Here is a 26,916-nt window from a genome sequence, read left to right as displayed (position 1 = left end):
TTTTAATTTTGATTAAGTCCAGTTATTCCTTTCCCTTTTTATTGATTTTGGTTTTGGTGTTAATTCTAAGAACTCTTTGCCTAGTCCGAGATCCCACTGATTTTTTTTTTTTTTACATTTGTTATTGTTTTATATTTCACATTTAATGTTGTGATCTATTTTGCATTCGTTTTTATATACGGTTAAAGACTTAGGTTGAAGTTTCTTACTTTCTTTCCTTATTTGTTCACTTTTTGCCTGTGGATGACCAATTGCTGTAGCACCATTTATTGATATTATTATCTTTCCTCTATTAACGTGCTATTAAAATTTTCTCAAGAATAAGTTGGGCATAATTTTGTTGGTCTAATTTTGGATTTTCTATTACATTCCATTGATCTTTGTGTTTATCCCTCTTTCAATACTACACACTTTTGTTTACTATAGCTATATAATAAGATTTAAATTTAAGTAGACTGTTCATTCTAGTTTATTGTGTGTTTTCAAAAATTTTTTAGCTACTTTAGTTTCTTTGCCTTTCTATATAAAGTCTCACTGGGATTGTAATAGTAATCATGTGAAACCTGTATATTAATTTTGAAACAAATGACATGTTCATTATGTAGAGTCTTCCAAGCCATGAGCACAATATGTCTCTCCATTGTTAAGATCTGTTTTGGTTTGTTTCATCAGAGTTTTGTAGTTTTTAAATTGTAAGTCCCGTAAATGTTAGTTTGGTTTATACCAAAGTATTTCTTTTTTGAGTGATTTTCAAGGATACTATATTTTAATGTTGATGTCATGATCTTGATGAACTTACTACTTCTAGGAGGGATTTTGTAGATCTCTTATGATTTGTTATGTAGATAGTCATTTCCTCTGCAAATAGGAGTATTTTTTATTTCTTCTTTTCTAATCTGTGGACTTTTATTTTATTTTCTTGCCTATTGCATTGACAAGGACTTCCAGCACTCAGGTCTATTGAGTAAAAATTGTGTGAAAGTATATCCCTACCTTGTTCCCAATCATAGAGGGAAAACATCCAGTCTTCCACAATTAAGTAAAATATTAGCTGTAGGTTTTTGGTAGATGTCCTTTATCACATTGAAGTTCTTCTCAATCCTATTCTGGAAGTTTCTATCAGATGTATTTTATGCATCAATTAATACAATCGTGATTTTTCTTCATTAATCTGTTATTATGATGGATTATATTGATTGAATTTGGAATCTTGAGCCATCCTGACATTTTGAAATAAGCCCCACTTGATTATGGTGTATAATTTATATATTGTGAATTCTCTTTGAAAATACCTTTATAAGAATTTTTGATTTTGTATTTATGGCAGACATTGCTCTGTAATTTTCTTATTCTATCATTGTCTGATTTTGGTATTAGGGTAATACTAGATTCATAAAGTGAATTAGGTTTCATATCTTCTTATTTTTTGAAAGATATTGTATAGAATTGGTATTAATTCTTCTTCGAAATTTTGGTAGAATTCTCCAGTGAAAGCATCTTGGCCTGGAGATCTCATTTTTAAGGAGTCTTAAAATTATAAATTAATTTCCTTGATAGAGGACTATTTAAACTACCTATTTCATTTTTGGTGAGTTGTAATTATATTCTTGAAAGAATTTGTTCATTTGATATAGGTTGTCGTAATTGTGTGTTTAGTTACTCATAGTATTTCTTCATTATCATTTTGATATCTGTATATCTGTAGTGATATCCCCTGTTTCATTTCTGATATTTATGATTTGTGTCTTCTTTTGTTCTTTGTCAGTTTTTGTAGAGTTTATCAGTTCTTTGTCAGTTCTTTTGGTCATTCATTAAAAAACAAAAGCCAGCTTTTTGTTTTATTGAGTTTTTTTCTATTTTCTTTTTAATTTCTTTGATATTGTATTCTTATCTTTATTATTTCTTCTACCTCCTGGAGTTCATTTTACTATTTTTTTTAATGTTCTTGAGGTGAAGATAAGATGATTGATTTGGAACTTTTCTCTTTTTTAATGTATAAATCTGGTGTTATACATATCTCGTTCAGTGCTATTTCAGTATGTCCACAGATTCTGATGTGCTGTATTATCATTTTGATTCAGTTCAAATATTTTTTTTAAATTTCTCTTGAAAATAACTGTTTGACACATGGATTATTTAGAAGTCTGTTGTTTAGTTTCCAAGTGTTTGGGAATTATCTTGTTATCTTTCCAGCACTAATTTCTCTATTCCATTTTGATCAGAGAACATTCTGTATGATTTTAATTAATTTCAATCTGTCAAGCTTTGTTTTATGGCCCAGGATATGGCTATATTGTTATACATTTCATGGATGCTTGAAAAGATTGTGTATTTCCTCTGTTGCTGAATAGAGTATTCTATAAATGTCAATTAGATCCTGTTGGTTGAAGATTTGAGTTCCTTTATACCCTTGATGATTTTCTTTCCAGTTATTCTACCCTTCAAGAAAGGGGTGTTGGTGTACACAACTATTAATGTAGATTTGTCTGTTTCTCCTTCTAGTTTTATCAGTTATTGTTTCCCATATTTTACAGTTCTCTTCTTTGGTCCATAAACATTTATGATTGCTATATTTTCTTGTTGTATTGACCCTTTTATCATTATGTAGTTTTTTTTGTTTGTTTGCTTGTTTGTTTTTGTCTCTGGTGAGTTTCTATGCTCCGAAGTTCACCTTATCTAATATTACTATATCTACTCTTGCACTTCTAAATTGAAATTTTTATGATATCTCTCTTTCCCACTGCTACCTCCCTGGTTGGGAAAAATATATATTATGGATCATAGTAGAAACTAAGCTGTATAAAACTTCTGAATGAGCAGTGCTTGTTTGGTCATTTTACATTCCATTTAGTAATACCCAGGCTTTCCAGCGTTAAACTATATATGAATAAATCTACATGAATAAGGTCTAACTCAGAAATGAGAGGAATGTTAGGTATTTCTATTTGGCTAAAGGGATATTCTCACTCTTATAATGACTGGAGCTATACGTCATCAATCTTTTTTCTTTAATAGGTAAGACATACAGTCCTTACTGGTATGTGAATTAACAAGATGACTAAAACTGCATAGGCGTCCAAATGAATAGACATATTAAGAGAACTTCTCTCTTGTTTATTCTATTATTTCAAGAGGACCAGAAAATGATTTCTGGCTTGTCACACTCCATGCTGTTATCCCAAAACAACAAAGAAAACACCAAATAAAAAGTTTCATTAATGTTACCATACGTTCTATACTACCAACTTTTTCCCAAAATTATAACCAGTAATTCAAATAATATGGTCTGATATTTTATGCCAATACAGCACTCCAACAATTATGTTTTGCTGTTTTTAGATTTACTAATTTGAAATGATAGATTTTATAAATCCTCATATTATTTAAAAATAATTTTAAATGACCAAGATTCTAATGGCTCTTGCAATATAAAGATAAAATTTTTATGAGGATCAAATGGATTATTATGGGTTTATTATGGGTTATCAAAGCCCTGCATAGCTTTAGAGATTGGTCTATACCTGAAATAGTAAAGTTACTGTTTTATAAGAATGTAATCTTACATGTTAATCTCTCAAATTTTATATATTTAATTCATAGCCATTACTATACTAATGTTATCCTTCAATTAACATTTGATTCATAATTTTTTGTTCTGACAAATTCTAATCTTTTTGATACCTATAATGGTGAGGTATGATAATTTCTATTAGAATAAACATATCTTATATTTTTATCTCTCTAGAATTAATACATTCATATTGCAAGCAATATTAAATATACTAACTAGTACATAACTTTAAAATTTACATTTCAATAGATGAATGGAGATAAAAAGAAATTTGTATGATTCAATTAATGTTTTCCTTAAAGGAAAAAATTGTTCAGAACATTATTTCACAGGGATTTTTTTCTTGTTATAATAAGAAATATATAAAATGAATTAAATGCCTTTGTCTTATAAAAACTAAGGTGAGCTTTAACTGATAATTGGTACATTATGCATTGGATAACATGATTATATAGTTTATTTTATTATTTAGTATTTATACTTAGCATTTTTGTTTTGTTTTGTTGTTTTTTAAGGAATTTGAATCACCTTCAATACAATACAAAGCAATTCTGTTAAACATTCCTTCCTGGGCCTGCCAAGAAAAAAAAGCACTTTAAGGGAAGAGAAGAATTGCTATTATCAGGCACCTGTGATGAGTCAATCACTGTAGATAAACACTGAATTTATGTCTGTTCATCTTGGCAGCCAAAGCGAAAAGGAAAAATGTGGTTCTCCCAAGGTTGTCTTCAAACACAAACATTTTCTTGGCTCAAAATTGAGGGAAGACTCTAACATGTGGTTTCTTATGTTTAGGGACACTGAAGAACATAATGGAAGATGTCTTCACATATTTTTATGAAAAACATGGACATTGTTCAGCTATAAAAGCTACAAGTTTAACATTAGAAGTAATCCAATGAAGAGCTTTCTATGGGACACTGAGATAATGAAGTGCACGGATGCTGCATCCTGAAAATCTAACTTAAAACAGATTGAGCCTAGCTAATCTGGGGGATGAGATAATTAACCCGTCCAAAAGACAGCTCTTTCAAATATCAGAGGTCTCCAATGAACTTTTGGCAAGAACTGCACCACTGTCAATTTAGAGGTCCTGAATTACTAATAATTGTTTTGTTAATTAAAGATGGACTCCTCTCTTTGATTAGCTAATTTACAGCCAAAAGAACCCCCAAAAACAATCAACCAACCAAAAAAACAAACCTGTCTTGTCCACAAAAAAGAAGTTTTGTACAAGACATGGAGACCCCAGTATAATGCATTTGACAAAATGATTCTTATAAAATACATTACATGGTAGTTAGTTAAAATTACAATTAATGAGATAGCTCAATATTGCAGTTATTTGTGTTTTTCTTATTTTTACTTTACTTCTGTTGAAGAAAGGTTTGTTTGTTTGCGTTTTTTTTTTGTTTTTTGTTTTTTGGCCCATCTTTGTCTTTTCTACAGCAATGACTAGAGATACCTTTCTTGGTACACATTCAATAAAACCATTTAATCTGACTATACCGTCTATTCCTTGCTAATACATCTACCAAAATACAATGCATTTAGTTTTCGTGTAATTGATCCTAAGTTGATATTTTAAAAACAATAATTACTCAAAAGTCACGCTAGACTAATTTTAATTTCTCCTTTTGAAATATGAAAGGAATGTAATAATGAATCTAACTAACCATTTAAGAATCTTTTTACAATATCCTTATGTAAAGTATGGCAAAATAAATTTGAAATAGATTTAGTTAACATACAAGAGGACATTTCTGGAGAAATAGTAGTAAATAAGATAAATGTAGTCCATAACTTTATGGAGATTAAAATATAGTGGGGAACAGAAAAATAATTTATCAAGTGTGATACACATTAAGAATTAAGAAATATAAAGAACACGGTACAATAGAAACATGTAATGATGTGATTTAAGTTTTATTAGGGATTCACAAAAGTGCCGATGAGTAATATTTAAAGTGAGAATTGAAGAATGAGTTGAAGTTAGCTGTGTAATGGGAGAATGAATGAGAGAATATTCCAAAAAGAAAAATAAATGCAAAATCTATTATTGAGGGAGAGTGTGGCATATTTCAGGTCAGAAATCCAGAATGGTCGAGGCTTAGCAATTGAGAAACAGTGAGTGTGAGAAGCTGACAGAGTCAGATCTCAGAGGATCTTGAGCTCAGGTTTAAGATTTCCGAATGTGTTGGCAGCTGAAATGTAGACTGTTGGCAGCTTAGTGCCATTTTCTTCTACTATTCTTTTCCTTTATTTCAGGGACTGGGTATCTGAGCATTATATTTCCCAAGATTCCTCCTGTAAGGATCTGGATCAGATCTACACCTGAATAGCAACTGTGTAAGTTTTGAAAGGTAGAGGAGAAACAGAAATTATTATTATTTTTCCTTCTGGTAGACAAGTGGGTTTTGTCAAAGATGAGCTTTCATAGTGGCTTTGTGGACTTCAATTCCACTTTGATGTTGAGGATAATTATGATCATTGCTGGCAGTTTCTGGTGCTTCTAGCAACTTCCCGATGCCTTAATATCTACTACACTTTTGATTTATGTACAGTTTTCCTTGTTCTTTAATTACATAAATTCCTAAATTAAAGTCATTTCTGTTTTCCTAACTAAATCCTGATTGATACAGTATTTGGTGTAAAAAATGGTGGGTAAAGTGCTATAAACATAAAATAAAATTTAGGATGTGTAACATTGGCTTAGTCATGTAAGATAAGACAAAGAAATTAAATATAGCAGACTGAAGGGATAGAGAGTTTTGTTATGCTGTGAAGAAATAGATGGTGACAGAGGCACATAACTGTGATGGCAGAATAATATGTTCACTAAGTCTATAGTGTTTGGAAAGTAGTTTGAATGCTTTAGAATTATAGTGTGTGCTGAACACTGTTTGCTGCATTGACAAAGGGGTTACAAAGAAGAGGTAAATTCATTCAAGAATTAGCTGATTTTAGGGATAGATGAAAGTGAATGGAGAAAATTCAGAAATGATGGGCCTTAAGGTGCTAAAAACAACAACAACAACAACAAAAAAAACAACCAAAACCAACCAACCAAACAAACAAACAAAAAGCTAGTTATTTTAGGACTCTGGTTATGAAGGAAAAGACTAGAAAATCTTCAGTGTCAAGGGTCAAGTAAGACTTCTCACTAAACAAATTGACCAAACCACATAGTAAATATCATACTGAAGAATTTTACTTTCACCACAAAATAATCTCAGGCATCGCTTAAGACAGCCAGCAGTAATCTGAGAGAAGGGGTCGATTGACAAAGAAAGGCAAGGGAATCAGACTTGGGAATTATCTCTAGGAAAACGAGATGCAGCTATTGGGATGTGAATCTGAGTGGAAAGAAATAGATTAGAGATCAACTAAGTTTTTAAGAGAATTATATTGCCCAAGAAATCATGAGACTATGCTTAAAACTTTGTTCAAGTCTTAAGCTTTTAATTCGAAGCTCTACATTTTTACCATTAGGGGACAATATGCAAAATCTCTTTAGATGTCAGAAAGCTGTTTCCCAGCACATGCTGGTGATACAGCTGTAAAGAGCAGTGCACAAGAAAGAATCTTCTCAAAAATAGACTTGGAACCCAGAAAACAATGGAAAGATTTCTTCCCAGATATAATAATCTTTATCTAATTACATTTTTCCCTACACTTAGGGTAAGAGGTCTTAGTAAGGTCTAATCATCAGGATGTCTCCCATTCTTTCCATTGCACTTGGAAGCTATTATTGTTGTTACAATGTCCCAGCTTCTGTGTATAATAATGAATGTGTGTGTTAGGGATGGAAATAATTTGTCTTTTTTGTGCACAGGTTCCTATACCTGAAGGATCCATAACTGAATCTGATAGAGTTTTCTGAACTTTGAGTTGTATATTGTGACTGGAAATACAGTGTATTGTCTCCCTTGGGGAAGCAATGAGTGGTTTCAGTGTATGAGAATAAATAAACAGCATATTTAATGAAAAATAGAGTGGGTTATGGAGGAGTCTCCTCTAAGTATCACAAAATCCTTATCTTCTTCCTCCAGCCCATACGATTAGATTTTTTTTTACAGTCTTTATTGTAGCTAGGTGTGGTGATGTCCCTGGATTCTCTTCCATGGGGTATGAGGGGCATGAAGTGTGCACCACTTCTAGGTCATGCCCATAAAAATCTCCAGTACACAATCCCTCATTCTCACTCGTTATTCCCTGCCCATGCATTTCCCCGTGGGATTCTAGAGAATGAGGGAACCACAGGATGCAAGGCGCCTAGGTCTTGGATTATCTCTTTAAGGACAGCCACAGAGCAGTATCACACAGCAGTATTATACACAGAAGCTGGGACACCAACTAGCACAACGGCTAGATGGTGAATTAAAGGAACACTCTCGCTGCAAGACAGAAGCAGGCAATAATAGGTGTATAGAGACCAGTTACAGCTTTGGGGGAATAGAAGTTATGGTGGAGGAGAATTTTGTGGTAGAATTAAGCACTATCAAAAGCCGCTGAGAGGTTGTATTAGTTTTCCGGAAGGGCCGTAACAAATCACCACAGACTGGGCGGCTTTACACAACAAGAGTTTTTGGGTCACAGTTCTGGGTGCTAGAGGTCCAAAATCAACGTGTAGGCAGGTCTTGCATAACCCTCCTGGCTTTTCAGCCACCGCTGGAGTCATTCTTTCCTTTTCTCGAAAGATGACATGTGTTAAAACCAAAGAGCCCTCCTGGCCATTTTCTTCTTATGGAATCCGAGAAGTCCAGCACCCTTCTTTCATTTCTTCATATCTCTGCCCTTCTTAGTTCAAGCTGGTAGTGTTTCCGTAGAGATGTTAATTGGAGCCACGAGTCACAGTCGAATCTCTCCAGCAAAAGCTAGTGCCGCCACACTATTGGTGTTCCCTTCAGACCACGCTCTATCATTTTTTTTTTTTTTTGCAATTGGATAGTAAACCTTTTAGTTCCTATTTTATTTATTTGCTTTATAGTTTCTTCCTTGATTTCTTTCTTTCCTCTTGTATTTTACTACAAGCAGCAAGGAATAACCAGGCTGTGCCTTCCACACTTTGCTTGGAAATTCCCTCAGCGAAATACCTGTGTTCATCACCTCCAAGCTCTACTTTCCCCCAACAACAGGACACAATTCAGCCAAGTTTTCTGCCAATTTATAGTCAGAGTTGCCTCTCCAAAGGCATGTCTGAAATCACATTCTTCATTTCCATCTGAGACCTCACCAGAGGAAACTTTAGCATTCATGTTTCTACTAACATCCTCTTTAAGGCAATCGAGACTTTTCCATCATGTATATCAAAATTCTTCCAAACTCTATCCATTTACCCTATTCTAAGGCCACTTCTACACTTTTTAGGTATTTTTTACAGAGGAAACTCACTTCCCGGTACCAAAATCTATATTATTTTCCATGGCTGCCCTAGCAAATCACCACTAACCATACAGCTTAAAACAACAGCAATTTTATTATCTAGACGTTCTAGAGGATAAAGGTGCAAAACCCAGGTACAGGCAGGACTATGCTCTCTCTAAAGTCTTTAGAGGATGATTTGCTCCATGCCTTTTTCTTTGCTTCTGGTGTTGCTAGCAATTCTTGGTGTTTTCTAAGTCTCTACCAGTCTCTACCTCCATTATCAAATGGTCTTCCATGTGTGCGTGTGTGCATGTGTGTGAGTGTCTATGACTCTTCTCTTTTTATAAGAACACTTTATGCAGTCATTTGGATTAGGACCCACCCTAATTCAGTGTAACTTTAACATGACTTGATTGCCTCTACAATGACTCTATTTCCAAGTAAGGTTACATTAGCAGTTACTAAGGTTAGGATTTCAACATATTTTTTTTTCTGTGGGGGGAGCACAATTCAACCCATAAAAAGGGTCAAATAAGAAATGGTCTAATTGGTTTCATTGGTTTTAGTAAAATGAAAATTATTGGTGACCACAGAAATAGCAATTAATAAGTGTGTTATGTAAGACTCAACAATACGACTACTAAAGTAAATAGTGCACCTTAAGATACTTAGTACAGTTGTATTATTAAAGAAAGGATTGATGTAAGTCTATGCCACTTTTTTTTTTCCTGATCAAAGTTGGCCTATGTCACTGAATTTTATTTTGGCATCACAAATTTAGAAGGTCTAGGAGAGTCACTAGGATAGTTATGTCTGGAAAAGTGATATATTTAAAAATAATGTGCTAAGACTGGAAAAGACACAATTTAAGGGTCTTTGATAGATATTTTTGATAGCTGTCTCGGATACTTGATAAGCAAGCATTTAGTTGAGAGATTAGGCTTATCCTGTGTAACTTCAGAAGATTGAGTTAAATTGAATGTAGGCAAATACTTCATCTCAATATGAGAAAGAATTTAATCATTATAGGTGACTAGAAATGAAATGTGCTTATTTAAAATGGTAGCAACATCTACATGAGTGGAGAACTTTCAGCTGGGCTAAATAAAGAAAAAAGTGGATAATATTATCTTCACATTCTCTCCAACCATGTATTTTATTATTTTTTTAATTAAGATGTCACTTAAGTCTATTTCTAGCTATAATAAATTATATAATAGACATAGAAATACATGCATTTCCCTCTATTGGCTATAACTGGACAACTTTCATTCAATTCACTGAATATTTATGCTAAATTATTTTCTAATTTTTCTAACTTTTAATTAGCTATCATCTAATTTTTAGACTACATTTAGCTCCCTACCTTAAGTCTATTTTCTTTGCCATAACACTTACTTAATGATTCTTTTTTTTAATATCTGGCTCTTATCCATAATATAAGTTCCATGGAAGTCTGGACCATGTTGGTTTCGATCAAAGCTCTTTGTTTTGTATCTATATCTACATTCTGTCTGTTGTATAAAGGCTATCCAACAAGTTTTTGTAAATAATAAATGTAGTTTTATCTGACTTAAGAGGTTTTAGTCAACTTCCATTCTATCAACTCTTAAAAACAATTGTGATGGTCTTCTGCTGATTGCCTGTATATGGAAACAAAGCTTGAAGAGAAATCAATGAGGTATTAAAAAGCCACTTCCCATTTATGGTATTTATTGCTTAATTTTATTATCAAATGCCTGTTTATTTTGTGGGGTAGGGGTGTTTGTTTGGCTCAGTTAGAAGAGCATGTGACTCTTGATCTCAGGATCATGAGTTCAAGCTCCACATTGGGTGTATAGATTACTAAATAAATAAATAAACTTAAAAAAAATTTGGGAAAACATGAAAATTGAAAAAGACAAAAGAATATCATCTACAACTTGGATCTCTTCACACATAATAAACCACTGTTACCATTCTCATGTACTTTTAAAAAATAGAATAAGTCATGGGAATAAAAGACACAGCATAAGGAATATAGCCTCTAATATCACAATAGCATTGCATGGTGACAGATGGCAGCTACACTTGTGGTGAGCATAGCATAATGTATGAACTTGTTGAATCACTATGTTGTACATCTGAAACTAATGTAACATTTTGTGTCAACTATAATCAAATAAATTTTTCTTAAGATTAATAAGTAGATGATTTTCATAGATGTGATTGTACTATATTCCATAGTTTTGAATTTGGTATTTTATAACCAGTACTAATCCTAACTACTACATTTTCCTACATTATTAAGACTTTAAATAAATGAAAACACCCCACCTGTTTAACTCTTTTAAATAATTTTACTATTTACTCAATATTGGGATTACCTCTAATTTTAGTAGAATTTTTTTTAAAAAAGTGTTTATATGCTGTGTACTAAAAGCAACGCACTACTTTAGGTTGTAGAGATACAAAACTATGCAAAACAAGTCTTTCCCTTTATGAAATTTATGTTCTATTTGAGAAAGATAATGAGCAAGATAATCTCCACTGAATGGAATGGAAGAAATTAAGCAAAATCGTTTGATAGAAAATGTAAAATGGGAAGGAAGCTACCTTAGAAAGGAAGTGAAAGAAGAGACCTTGGGAAGATGACTCCAGATCTGAGATTAAAATGTAGAAAAGTAGGCCCCATAGGAAAAGTCTAGGTGATTCAAATGCCCATTTTTTTGTCAAGGAGCAAATTAAAGTTAAGGGCCTGGAGCACAGCAGGCAAGGGTGACGTGGGAATGGTGGTGGATATCAGAGCTTGTTGGACATAGTGCTGGTCATGTGTAGAAGTTGGAATTCTATTCTAAGTCAGATAAGAATTCATTGAAAGATTTAATAAAGGTGTGATATTATTGATTTGTTGTTTAGGAGCTAAATCTCTCTCCCCTGCAGAGATTTAAGGGCACCAGTAGATGGGGCGCCTGGGTGGCGCAGTCCTTAAGCGTCTGCCTTTGGCTCAGGGCGTGCTCCCAGCGTTCAGGTTCCTCCGCTATGAGCCTGCTTCTTCCTCTTCCACTCCCCCTGCTTGTGTTCCCTCTCTCTCTGGCTGTCTATCTCTGTCGAATAAATAAATAAATAAATCTTAAAAAAAAAAATATATATATATATATATATATGTAGGCACCATAGAAATAGGGAAGTCAGTTAAGAGGTGTTGAAGTAAGATTAAAGGCAGAGATGGAACTTAAGCCATAACTAGTATGGTCCTGTCTATGCAACCTGGACTAGAAATAGGCCGCGCTGCTATTTTGGTTACCAGGTGAAATTAACTACTCAGACAGTTTTCGGGCTAAAGTGGAAGATGAATCATCTGTTAGGAAGGGGAAACTGAAGTTTCTACCATCTTTACAGGGATAGAATCTTTAGCTGAGAAAGTGATAGGCAAATCTCAAAATACAGCACAGGTAAAACGGAAATGTAAACAAAGGGAGGCGACCAGTGCCTAGGTCACATGCAAATCCTCAAGTAGGATGAGCTCACTAGAAAATTTATAATCCAGAGCAAAAAGCAAACATTTGATGAGGAAGCTGGCTAGGAGAAGAAATGAGAGATTTGTATCCAAAAAACTACATTATAGAGCAAATGTGAAAGTAATCTAAAAAGAGTTCACCAATTAATATGAAACAAATAATTCTTATTTTATCCAGTGTTTTTCATTCCTCCAGGAGACAGAGAAAGCCAACCATTTCATTTTCAGCATTAAGTGGGGAAAAAATAGGCTATTTAATAGCATGCAATAAGGATATATGCAATAAAGATATTAAAATAATAGCTTAATGCCATTAAAATTTATAAATTTATTTATTTAAAAATAAGAAGCATAGCTTAATGTGATTTATAAAATTAGATGTGATATTTCTAAATTTAAAAATTAGCAAATCAAATTCTACAAGTATAAAAAATAGTAGCATATGATCAAGAATGCCTTACCCCAGTAATGCAAAGACAATTTGCTATTAGAGAAAATTTGATTAATACAATTTCCTACATTACATAAATATAAATTCCTATACTATCAGGTTAAAGTAATAGTAATAATAATAATAAAAGAAAATGAGTAGGAGGAGGAGGAAGGTATGATGCAATTATAATATTGGACAAAAGTCAGTAATCATTCAAGGTAAACACTTAGCAAGTTAATTAAGAACAGAAAGTGCCCTTAGAAAAATCTGTATTTTGGTTCTTAGAAATATATAAGATAGACATGTCAGATAATATATCTATTTTAAATAGAGGAAACTGATATTTATAAAGATTAATTAATTTGGCCAATGTCACACTGGTAGGAAATGAGCAAAGACTTAATACTTCAACTTTTAAAATCTAAGATGATTTTTGTCTGATATAGCTTGCCACCTACTAAATTCCTTGACTATATGTATTTAATGTTCGGGAAATGCAATTTAAATTGCTCCCTTTTGGAGTACCACATAAGAGAATTAAATTAGTTCATTTTAAAAAGTTTCTAGCGATCCATGAAATGTCTACACTGTTAATAGGAAATTACTTATAGTTCAATGCTATGTGTTCTGCCAAAGAAACATGTTGAAAGCAATGGGCCTGATTCTACCTAGTTTATCCACCAATAGTTAACTAACTAACTAACTAAATAAATAAATAACTTTTTAAAAAAATGCTTACTAAATTCCTCCAGGACATGAATATTCTATGCATTACTTTGACACAAAAGATTAAGTGAGTTTTTTAAATATGGGAATTTATTTCCTTTGCTCAGTAGTTGTTTCTTTGAGGCAGAAGCAGCCATAGTTAATATGAAGAACTAAACACATTGTAAGTACTTAATATTAACTGTTCCTTTCATACAGAGGCATGGTTTCGGCTAATGAATATGCTATTTTAAGTATTTGAGCATTTTATTTTTTTAGGCCACCAGCCAAAGAACATCTGCTTTATACTACTTTCTAGGAGAACTGATGGATTTTTTCTTTTTCTTTTTTTTTTTTTTAAGATTTTATTTATTTATTTGACAGAGAGCGAGGGAGCAAATGAACACAAGCAGGGGGAGCAGCAGAGGGAAAGTGAGAAGCAGGCTCGCCGCTGAGCAGGGAGCCCATTCAGGGCTAGATCTCAGGACCCTGAGATCATGACCTAAGCTTTAGGTGGACGCTTAACCGACTGAGCCACCCCGGGGCCCCTCATGGATTTCTTCTGAACCCTCCAGAGCTTATTCTTTTCCTTTGAACTATAGACCATACCAGAGATGCAGCTAATTTGCAGTTAGTGTACAAGTCAGCAAAGTTCATTGTCCTAGAGAGGAAGTAAATATCCCACTAACTTTTCATTAAATTTTTCCAAATACAGTATAACTTTGGAACTTTACATCCCACATGGAATTGTCTTAGTTTCCAAATGCTTATCTCTTTTTACTTATATGCCCATCTTTTGTTATACCTGTACTCAAAAATTTTTATTGAAAACATATTCTGTTCCAAGCAATATTTTGGACACTGAGTTATGATGCCATTCTGTGATTGCCATGTAAGCTTTCCTCTGGAACTTAGATTTTATTGCCACAGACCAAATTTATTCAGATAAACACAAAAATGAATGTAATATAACAAGTATGGTAAATGTGAGCAATTCTTTAAAGAAGTTTGTGGTGATAGGAGGATAGTTATAAGAAAAACTGAGCTACCCTGTGAAGCCAAAGAGGTAGAAGAAAGGATTTGCATTGAAGTCTAAAGAAATAATAGGCGCTAACTAGGCCATACGGCGATGTGACCAGGGAGACTGTTCCAGAACACCATGAATACCAAAGAATACCATGTGTTTAGGAGTATATATACAGCTGCTTAAATCTGCCTATCAATAAAGAGGATGTAATAATAAAAAACCAAAAATGACATCAATGTAATGCTTCTTCCTCAGGACAATTATACTTACTGTTCCCTGCAACAAAATTTTCTTTCCCCCAAATATCTTACAAACATGGTCAAATATCCCCTTTGCACTGGTCAAACATGGTCAAATATCCCCTTAAATACCCTTCTAAATATAAAAATCATTCCCTCAGCCCAACAACTGCTACCCTTTAGCATGATACATTTTCCATCATAAAATACACTCCATCTGACATATTCTAGATTTGTTTATGTGTTTATTGCCCTCATTAGTTTTCCTGAGAGCAAAGACTATATTCCCCTGAATCATTGTCTAGCAAATCATGAGTGTTGAACAAATACTCTTTGAATGCTCTGATAGATAACCTAACCTTTCAAAAGGCATGTCAGTTACTCTGTTGTTGTTGTTGTTTTAACACACATTCTCCCATTCTATCTTCTTAAAACTATCAAGTTTGTATTATTCCTATTATACTAATGGGACATTTTAGGCTTGGAGAGTTCCACAACTTGCCCACAGTTATACAATTAGTAAATGGCAAAGGTAGAAATCGGACTTTGCTCTATGTGACTCAAAAACCCATACTTAAAAAACCAAGAAACAAACACAAACTACACTGCACTGCATTTTAATTTTATACTTCGTTACCAGAATCTCTGCTACTAAAACTAGAATATAATAGAGAAAGAAAGAAAAAAGAGTTGCGGGGTATTGATTTCTTCTCAATGGGCCTCTCTTCCCTCTGTATAAAAGAAATAGGTGTTCTAGTAAGGCTACACATTTTGTGGCAATTCCCTGTTAAATGACTTCAACCTACATATTTACTAACTAGACATGATTTACCTGGTTCCAAGTGAATGGTGTAAAAATCCAGCGAATTTTTTGTGTAGCTAACCCAAGTCTTAACTTAGGTCTCAAGGGCCTGGGAGAAAGAAAGAGAGGAAGGGGAGGAGGAAAGGGGAAGGAGGAAGGGAAAGAGAATTCCCTGCCCAGTGTCTTCACAGTTAATTCAGCAAGGGAGGCAGGAACTTGCTTCCAAACTCTCTAGAGTAAGGAGGACATTTTATTAAAAGGTCTTTTTCAAGTGATCTGTAAATCACAGCATCACTGTATTACAATATTTTGTAGTCCTACTTAGCATAATTTCCCAGCCCTTTCTCCTAAGCAGGCTAAATTCTCACACCAACATTTCAACATTTCCAGCCAGTTTCTTTCTGGCTTTCATATTTGTAAAGTTTCCAGTACATCCCTCTCAGCATATGAGCCAGACCTGGACAAAATCCATAAACATGGGAAGAATCTCCATGACACTAATACTGCGGCAGACTTGGCAGAAGGAAATCAATGCTTTCCCCCAAGCATGGAAAAGTGCACAATACCCATGCCAATCTCCAGGCTGCCTGTGTGTCTGGCATGGTTTTCATCCTCTAAACTATAGACTCTCTGATTTTGTTATCCATTTTATTATATTCTTGAGCCAAGTCACCTTCTGGCATTTGTATCACCCAAACAGAGTCAAGAGTTTGTTTTGATATATGTCTGTTTTCCAATTTTAATTTTTACTGCATAGGCAAATTTTTTTCTTTTTCTTTTTTTTTTTTGTTCCCACAGGCAGTAATTTTCTCTGCTCCAGAGCAATATTATAGACATATTATAATAACATCCATAATTCACAATGATAAATAAAACAAATTTTACATAAATTTATAAAACAGGCAGTTTGTCTTCACTATTCCTCATGTGATTCATATTTTGCATCTTTTTGGCCATTCCTTATCCTAAATTAAACTTCCATTAGTGTCAAAACACGGGAAAAGAAAAGGAGACAGTGACGGGAGGTGACGAGCAACGACCAAGAGAAAAATGCTTGTTATTGTACAACATTACTGAAAATAGGCCACCACTGTCTCATCTAAATCATCCTATCTGGACTCCCCTTACCTGTAAGGATTATTATTTCATTAATACATTAAATTACCTCTTGTTTTGGGGGTCCTTGGGGGCATAGTCAGTTAAATGGTGGACTCTTGGTTTTGGCTCAGGTTGAGATCTCAAGGTCATGGGATCAAGTCTTAGTAGGGCTCCCTGCTCAGTGTGGAGTCTACTTGGGTTTCTTTCTCTCTCCCTCTCCCTCCCCTCAAATAAATAAATAAATCTTTAAAAAATTTTAAGAAAATAAATTACCTCTTATTTTCTTATGCAACCCTGTACCTGAAAAAGCAGAAAAGTTTGTTGCGGCCAGTTCAAATACCTATGATCAGAGGTTTTTATTTAGGACAATTAAAACAAGATAAATGTTTAGCATGACATTTTGAACCCTTAAAAACTACTAAATGATTTGATTATAAGTAAGAATTCTTAATATCTTTGGGTAAAGGAACTGGATGAATATTATAGCACCCAGAACCAAATGACAAATAGGGGGAAGTTATCCCAAAAAGTATGTGATAATATGGGAAGTTTGAAAAATCAAAGTTGCTTGGTTAAGGATGTCCCAGCATTGGAATTTCACAGTTATACTTGAGACATATTTAACTTCACCTATAGGTGAAACCTTGGACATGGTTCTAAAATATAACTAATAATACCCTTTACTACTTTGTCATGTTTTATAATTTCCTAGCTATATCGACAACAACCACCTCACTAGGTCTGGCACAATTTCAAGTTTTTAACATTTTAATAATATGCTTTTAGTTGTACTAAGTTTGTTATGAGTTTTTTTTTTTCATAAATTTATTTATTTATATATTTATTTGAGAGAGAGAGCATGTGCAGGGGGAAGGGGTAGATGGAGAGGTGAGAGAGGATTCTCTCTCAAGTAGACTCCCCAATGAGCACCGAACCCAACCCGGGGCTCAACCCCAGGACCCTGAAATCATGACCTAAGCTGAATCCAAGAGTCCACCACTTAAGCTATAGTGCCACCCCAGCGCCTCGTTATGAGTTCTTTAAAATATTTATTTATTTTTGGTAATTGGCAAAATGTCATTATTTAAGAATTAAAAATAATTATTTCATTGATGTTTTTCTTTAAAGATTGACAAGAACACAGGTCTGAGCGTCAGAGTCCAAATACCTACCAGCAGATTTAAAAAAATAAAGGTGTCATGTTGTTCTCTGATGTCTGTTATAAATAGTTCAAGGTTACTGTGAAAATTAATACGAGAAAAACTTATTTAAAATGAGTGAGGAGGCCAGAGGGGGAAGTTCTCACACCTTACAACCCCTTGACAATTGTAGACCCAACAAGAAGAGAAGTGCCTTGCAAGTCAATACTAGTTTAGCTGCTATTTTACTACCCCAACAGGAGGAAGAATGACTTTCCTCCTCTCCTAGCAGCAGCCTAGCCAATGAGAAACAGTCACAACTCAGCCAATGAGAAGCCACTATATTTTGAACTCCCGTGGACTTTTTGTTTATAATACCTTCTCAACTTCTTTGTAAATGAGTGCTTCTCTTCTTTTTTCTCTGGACTTACCTATGGTTTTGTTGTAACTTGCTTGTCCCAAATTGCAATTCTCTGCTACTCTTAAATAAAATATGAAAATATGTGTGACAGGAGAAAATAAGCACATAATTATAAGGATGAGAAGATGACGGGAAGGTGATAAGGAATCTGGATATAGACCCTCCCACATGGTGAGAGGTGGAAGAACAGTTGCAGAAAAGTCAAATTATTACTATATATTTTAGTGTGTTAGAAATTCAATATAAAATCAACATATAAACCCCAGCGGTTAATATACAAAATTGTTATTCTATACAATATTTCTATCCCACTTTTTCAAAGNCCACCCCGCCCCACCCCACCACGCTCCTTCTCCCAATCAACTCTGTCTCCCTGGCATCTAATGTCTCAAGGAATGCTGCTACAGCAGAATCAGTGAACTATATATTGGAATGATATAAAACATTGCAAGATTCTGTGAAGAAGATTACCTGGACTGGGAGAGGAAGAGGAAAATTATAGTTATTAAGAAGGAAACTTAAGTGAAAGGGCATTCAGAAGGACCCCTATGACTTTCCCCTTATGTCCAGGTGGAGTCTTAAGGCAAGGTGAAAATGACAGAATAACAAAGATGGTTTGGAAGGATCTCAAATCATAGGGAATGTGTGCAATTCTTTCTAAAGTAATAGCAAGCCTCATAATTATCCCTGATCCAGCCTTGTAGTCTTCTCGGCACAGTATGGAAGGAACGGTAAAAAAAACTACCAGCAGAGTAGCCAGTAAAAGCTGCAACAGGCTTTCATAATTTTCCCATGCTCACTAGGGCTTGGAGAATAGCAAATATTTTCTGTGCTCTCAAGAAGGGAACAGAAGTAGCTGGGATAGTCAGACTTAGAATCTCTTTGCAACAGGTAAAATGAGAACAGAGTACACGTATGGACTGGCATGCAGCATTTAACCTACCTAAAGGCAAATGAGATCATAATTTCTCTGGAGTTCTAAATGACTTGCCATGGATAGAGTTTATAAGGGGTTGGGGGTGCGGGTGAGACTAGAAAGAATTCTGCTCTAGAAGCCAAGAGGAGAAAGAGTTTCAAGAGAAGAGTATACAAGTCAAGACAGCTAAGGACTGAAAAGCATCTTGTGAATTAGCAACCCAGCAATCACTGGTAAACTGAGTGACAGCAGGCACAGTCCTGATGGGCACACATACCAAATTACAAGTTTTTGAAAAAGTGGAAAAATATTTTAAGTGAAAGTAGCCAATAATGTACTTAAGATAGCACCACAAATATTAACAACGAGGACGAAGAGGGAAAGTTGTATTTGAGGGGTATACAATTGAAGGGAGGTGGTATCGTCACCGTTATTTTGACTAGTGGAAGACCGAAGAAATAATCAAATAGCTGTTGGAAGAAGCAGAGTAGGAATGCATAAAGGAACCAAAGAGAGATGGCACAGTTTATGCAGTAAGTTAGCAGTGGGTGTGATTCAGGTCACAAGAGTAAAGTTGTGTCTTAGAAGGGATGGCCAGTGACCATTTTCTGTATTAGATTTTCTCTTGGGTATTTGGAGATTTAGGTATTAGCATAAATAAGCCCAGAGAATTGGAGGAGTTATGAAAACACATTTATATGGAGGCTTCTTTTTGGTCACTTTTTATTGAGTTCAATCCTTGTAATCTCTTTTGATTCAGCATGGATTTTCTGTTTTATTGATAGCCTTGGTCTTCTAAATATTTTGGATTTCTGTTCTCCTTCTTTGCTTCTCCTTTTCATTTGCCTGATCTGAGATTCCCCGTACCTTCTGCTTACACCTGATGGCAGGTATAGTTCTGAAAAATGCTGCATTATGTTTAAGGTGTATGTGCATCTGAAAATAGCCAGAATATGACTTCAGACATTTTAGAAACAAAAATCACTATAGCAAAGTGCCCTAATTTGCTGGAAGTTTGACCATTTATTTGAACCACAGGCCATCAATTATATCACTAGTTATAAAACCCACAGCACTGGAGCTTGCTAATAAAGGTCTCTAGTATGCTTCATTTTATTACATTGGCATAACTATTACGAGTGCTATAGCTTCCAAGAGTTTTGTCTTTACTTCCTTCCTCCCTCTTGCCATCCTTCCTTCCTCTCTTCCTTTCTTCCTTCTTCTCTTTCTTTCTTCCTCCTTCTCTTTCTTTCTTCCTCCCTCCCCCTTCCTCCCTTCCTCCCTCCTTTCCTTCCTGCCTTCCTTCCTTCCCTTTATTTCTTTCTTTCTTTCTTTCTTTCTTTCTTTCTTTCTTTCTTTCTTCTTTCTTTCTTTCTTTCTTTCTTTCTTTCTTTTTCTTTCTTTCCTCTCAATTTATTTCATAACAGGTATGTATTCCACAATGACCTGGATGTTCAGGTAATCAAAATTTATAAAGAAATTTTATCCAACAAAGCTGCATTCCATAATGGCTCATGGATTAGTTCCAGGAACCCAGTTAGAATAAATAATGTAATGGTTATTCAGCATTTTGATTGAATGACAAGGTCAAAAGATCAAATACCATGGTGACAGAACGTGTTTTCACCATTCTAAATAGAGGCAATACCAAAGTATTACTCCCATCACTATAAGAAAACTGAGGAGAAATAAGCTTGTGTAAAGATATTTTATAAATATTAGTCAATATAGAGTTTAAAAATACAAGGAACTTATTAAATCAAACCTAAGGCAAGGGTAACAAGAAACATAAATATTTTATTAATTTTAAATATCTATATTTGGCGTTAAAGAATCAATTGTAACTTTCATAATGTAATATAAGAATATCAAAAGGGATTAAGAAATGTTCTTCCAAACTACATCAGACTGTGTAATTGTTCACCAGAATAAACAAATTTGTAAAAATGGTTAAGTTGAAAAATAGCCAAGGAGGACCGTTAGTTGAGTGATATTTATATTTTTCTTTGTTATTATATTTTTATTGTGATGAAAACACACTTCTTGTACCTTCACAGAACAAAGAGAATCATAACTTGCATTTCACATCTCATAAACAGAATTCCAATTGTTAAAAAGAATAGAAGATAAAAAAATTAAGGTTGGAGACTGGAACTTACAAAAAGGTATGAAACAAATAGGAAATAGAGAAGGCAAGTAGCGTGATGAGAAATACACTGGGAAAGAGAATGCGCAAGGTTTCAGAAGGATTTGAATCCAGGTCTGGGTGAATCCATATACCATGTGATTTCCGTTGTCTTGCTGTCTCCTGCAGAGGACACTGAATGTTTTAGAAAGACTTCCCTATTTAATTAGACCTATTTTTGAAATAATGGAAAGACCAAACTTACACACCAAACTTCAGAAGAAAATGTTGCTTCTCAAAGATTTTCAGATGGAATTGTGTTTAAAATAGTCTGGTCTGTTTTAGGGTAGGAAAATGACAGAAGTAAAGATCTTATTATTAATATTTTCACAGAGGTAATAAAAGTATAGCTCATATAAATAAGAGTTTAAAGGAGGTTGATATGAAAGATATGTCAAAAAATGAACTGACATTTATTTTCAACAGAAGAAAGAGGGTAATGGGAAACAAATACCCAATAACTGGCAAATCCTCAATCACTATAACTGGACTTTTCTTAATAAATTAAATAATTAATGAATCAGTAATACGAGGTATGATGCTATGCCTTGATCTTTATGTCTTGTTTTGGGTTTTTTTTTTCCTCCTTTTAAGAATAAGACAAGTGGGCACCTGGGTGGCTCAATCAGTTAAGCGTCCGCCTTAGGCTCAGGTCATAATCCCAGGGCCCTAGGATTGAGTGTCTCATCAGACTCCTTGCTTAATGCTGAGCCTGCTTCTCCCTCTGCCTGCTGCTCCCCCTGCTTGTGCCCTCTCCCTCTTTCTCTGGCAAATAAATAAATAAATAAAATCTTTTAAAAAAAGAATAAGACAAGCTTTTCCATTCATTTACTTTTATAGAGTCAATGATTGTTTATATCATGCATACTTAATTTTTTTCATACCAATCCTGTCTGATTTTTTTTTTTTTGGTCCTTCCCTGGAGTTCAGATTCATTCTTCATAAACTGCATTCTATAAAACTTTAAGTGATGATCTGTATTTGGTAAACTCACCTTTTGTTTGTATTAAAATGCATTTCACCTGCTGACTTAAATTTTACTTTGTAAACAATTCTGGTTTAAACTTGTTTTTCACTTGCACATAGCACCTTTTTAACTCATTATCTTTTGCTTTTTATTTTTGCTATTGAGATATCTAGTATTTATTTAATTGTAATCTTACTGTAAGGGATAGTTCTTTTTCTCTATCCTTGTTGTTTTGTTTTGTTTCTAGTTTTTATTTAAATTCCAGTTAGTTAGCATACGGTGCCATATTAGTTACAGGTGTAGAAGTTATCGACTCATCGCTTACGTACAATACCCAGTGCCCGCCACAGCAAGTGCCCTCCTTAATAGCCATCACCCAGTTAGCCCATCCTCCTCTCCAGTAGCCCTCAGTTTGTTCTCTACAGTTAAGAGTCTGTTTTATGGTTTGCCTCTCTCTCTCTTTTCCCCCCCTATGTTCACCTGGTTCATTTCTTAAAACTTCTTCTGAGTATTTTAAAGTATTGGCACAATGCTCCCCAGAGTAAACCCCTTGTAATTTATCGTTCTCGAGGTTTGCTGTTTTTACCAAGGCTATAAAATCATTCCTTTATTAGGTCTAGAAAATTCTCAGTTAATACATCATCATAAAACATGCTTTTTTCCTACTCTTTGTAGTCTTTTCTTCTGGAATATATATATAGTAGATGAGAGATGAGAGAGAGAGAGATGTTATATATATGCCTGTATATAATATACATATGTTGGACTTCCTATCTATCCTGTCTCCTCAGCTCTCGGGTTTTTCCATTTTTATCTTATGCTTCATTGTAGGGAATTTTCCGATGGTCAGTTTATTGAGTGTTTTTTAACTGCACCTAGCTTATCCTTTTACCTGATTATTTATTCAGCTTAACTACTATGTAAAATACAGGCTCCCGACAACATAATGAGACATAATTTTATACACCAAAGGCTCTGCCTCCCTTAAAATGTAGCAACACCATTCAACTTCAAAAATGTTTTTTGCTCTTTCCGCAAGATCAGAAACATTGTATTATAATAATTTGTTTTGGTTTTCACAAGACTAGAAATAATTTTTTCACACTTATTCTTTGTGCTATACAGAAAAACCTAGCTTGATGCTGTGGCAGCTTCCTACTTCCTTGAATAATCTGTGAAAATAACTTTTGAAGTTAATAGACCTTATATAATTCCAAAAAATAAAAGAAAATTGCTAAAAATAAGAGAAATGTGCTTATATTGCATCAAAGGCTAACAAAAGCTCTACATGATGTGTATTATTTTTCACAGAAACCAAGATGATACAATTAGAAAATTTGAATCCACAGAGGGACCCTAGGGTTGTCAACAGAGAATAGTTACGAGAATCTCCATTTACCTTAGCTCTACACGCTGCTTCCTTAGGGTCATAAGTTCTAATTTGGGTTATTCATATTCTTGCAGTAATTTCTGTCAAACGCAATTCCTTAAAACACTCACACCACACACACACACACACACACACACACACACACACACTTCTAAACAGAAGTACTCTACAGCATTGGTATATAAAACTTTTACAAAAAAAGTAACAAAATGACTACATTCTTACAATTTGAACACCATTTGACAGCTTTAATCACTTTATCTTCCCATCATTTTTACATGTCAACACCACCTGCAGAAGTCTCATCAGAACGAAATATTACTTAACTTGAAAATGAAATTCCCCAAACCTATGACCCTGCTTGGAAGTGGAATAGGTTGCTTTGTTTTGGAAGAAATCACTATTTACAAAGCCAGATTAGTAAAGAGAGTAGCATTATTTCAAAATAAAGATAATCTGTCACATTCTTTTTTTTCTCTCTCCGATGCTACAATGTGTTATTTTCCTTGGTTAAGATCTTGGGCGATGGAACCAAAAGACACAATTTTGAATTCTTGCCTTGTCACTTTTTTATCTGTGTTACCTTGAACATGTGATTTTATCTCTGTATTTGTACGTTTATATAAAACATGATGACATCCAACCTCTCTTTGAAAGTATTACTAGTCCAGTAAGATAATACTTGTAAAGTACCTGTCATATTCTTCATACTATGTTGATGTTACTAGTTGTGACACTATCGTTATTCGAATGCAGTGCTGTTGACAGCCAGACAGTTTCCACTTGAAGTTACTGTCCAGAGCTCTTTGGTGGGACGTGAACCATTGCAATGATTCTCAGGTGGCAACAGCATCCCTGACTCTGGACGAACTCTTCAAAGTAAAGATTGGATTAAAAATGCCATTTATTGATTTAGTTCCTTCATTCCAAGTGTCTTCAATTGTTGTAATCTCGGTTTGCACAAAATAAAGTTTTCTCAACAATACCACAGTGATAGTTCAATGATTATTTCCCTTCTAGAGAATGCCTTCTTCTTCACTGCCCAGGAACAATGTTCAGACCAGCTCTGATTTGTGTCTCATCTCAACCCAAACCAACACCACTCCTGAATTTGCCTTTTTTAATGACTGGCTTACATTTTGTCTATGAGTTGATTTTAAAAAGCATGCTGTGCTTCAAGTGGACATGCTACTTTTAGTTTTATGCACTTTGAATGATCTATACACAAGAAACTGCAAGTTGGAAGGTTTTTAATAGAAAAGATCATGAAATTATAGATCTGAAGGATTATTTTGGAAAAACAAAGTTGTGAAATTTTATAAAGAAATCGAGAAGGAGGTATTGATATAAATTTAATGGAATCTAATCTATAGTTTTTGAAGTATTTTATTCTATGAAACTTAATACATTATTAAATTGAAGTAACTTATACACCATAAGAATTGGGAATGTTCTCTTTCAAATGTATTTCTTTATAACAGAACTTATCACTTAATTGGGAATATACTCATGTAGCTTCCATGTGTATTAAGCAAATATTCAATAAATATCTATCACATACTGGTCACTGCTCACATACTGGGAATATGATAATTTACAATATAAAGTCACTGACCAAGGAGTTTTCCATCTGGCAGAGAAGAGAGACAAGAGGACAGATACAAGAAGACTACAAAAGGTGCAGTAATAAGATACGCACAGAATGTCTTTAAGACACATAAAAGGCACTCAAAAGGTATAGGAGAACCTCCTCAAAAGACTGGGAAAGAATGTTCCAGATTAAAGGAGCAGCATGAACAAAGGACAGTAAGGCAGTGGATTAGGGAAATGGAGTCTGGAAACCAAAAGTGGGAGCAGTTCATCATGACAAGTGCGTACAGGTTGACCGGGGCAAGGTAGGGGTGTGGAAAGGTGACCAAAACCCATATCCTAAAGGACTTCATTGGCCATGCTAATCAATTTTGATTTTATCATGAGAGATATAGGAAAATATTAGAAGGTTTTAAGATGAAGGATGATGTGGCCAGATTAGATTTTAGAAAGAATCTGACAGAAGACAAGAGAAGGGAGAGTAGAAGCCATGCTCAGAGGAAAGGACCCAGTGGGAGTGGGTGGACGCCGGAAACAGGGGGAGCTACAGCTTCTAAATCAGAGTGGCGGCGAGGATGGGGGACAGTAGATGGTCTGACAATTTTGTACATAGAATCGATGCAAGTTGGAGTTGATCTCCTCCTGTCGGTTTTGGGTTACATTTGCTTTTCTATTTCAGGTTGCAGTCTCGCACATTTTGGTGAGTTAAGAGGAGCTGAAAGAACTGGACAGAACTGAAAGAACTGCAAGAACTCCTGGTTTTGTTACCCATATGTCACTTGTGATTGAAAACACAAACACAGGTCACCAGGTGAACTGCCATGTCCCTGCCTAACTCTACATGGGGTGGGTAAAAATTAGTTGAGGCAAGAATGATTTCTTTGTTGGAAAATGTTAGCCTCATCTACACAAAACTTAATGAAGTGGGAGAAAAAAAATGTGAAATATCTCAAAACTAAATATTACACTCACAGATGAAATCATAGTTCAGTGCTGTCAGTGTGGTAAAGTCCAAATTGTCATTAAACTGACACCTTTTGCAATAAATTGAGAATTATTATGTAAGAATTCTAATAGTCATTATTAACATTTGTGAGGATTTTACCATTTACAAAAAATTTTCCAATCCATTATCTCATCATGAGAAACTTTTTCTTAGGCTATAATGTATTCTATGTGATATTAGCAGTATATCTCATAAAGTTGAGATCACTCAGACTTTCTATGTATGGGTTAGCAGAGCCATGCTCTTTCCAAAGCATATTCTGTGTTGAATGCAGCCAGCCACATCCTTACAGGAATTCATCTGTTTGAACATATTACCCTTTATTTGAAAATCTCTTCATTGGCTTCCCATAAAAATCTGTATTGATTTTAAAGTTTTGTTACTCACTTATAAGGCGCTTAATGGCCATAGACCAATATGTGTGCTAGATCTATTGTCACTATATGTCCCTTGTTGCCCATTGAGGTCACGATGAGCAGGCTATTTAGTCCTTCCAAAAGCATAAGCTCAAATCCCTTGAAGCTGAGGCTTTTAGAAAACGTGTTCCCTAATTGTGGAATG

This window comes from Ailuropoda melanoleuca, chromosome 2 (assembly GCF_002007445.2).
Source record: "Ailuropoda melanoleuca isolate Jingjing chromosome 2, ASM200744v2, whole genome shotgun sequence".
In the NCBI taxonomy this organism is placed as follows: Eukaryota; Metazoa; Chordata; class Mammalia; order Carnivora; family Ursidae; genus Ailuropoda; species Ailuropoda melanoleuca.
Note: the sequence above shows the minus strand (reverse complement) of the source record.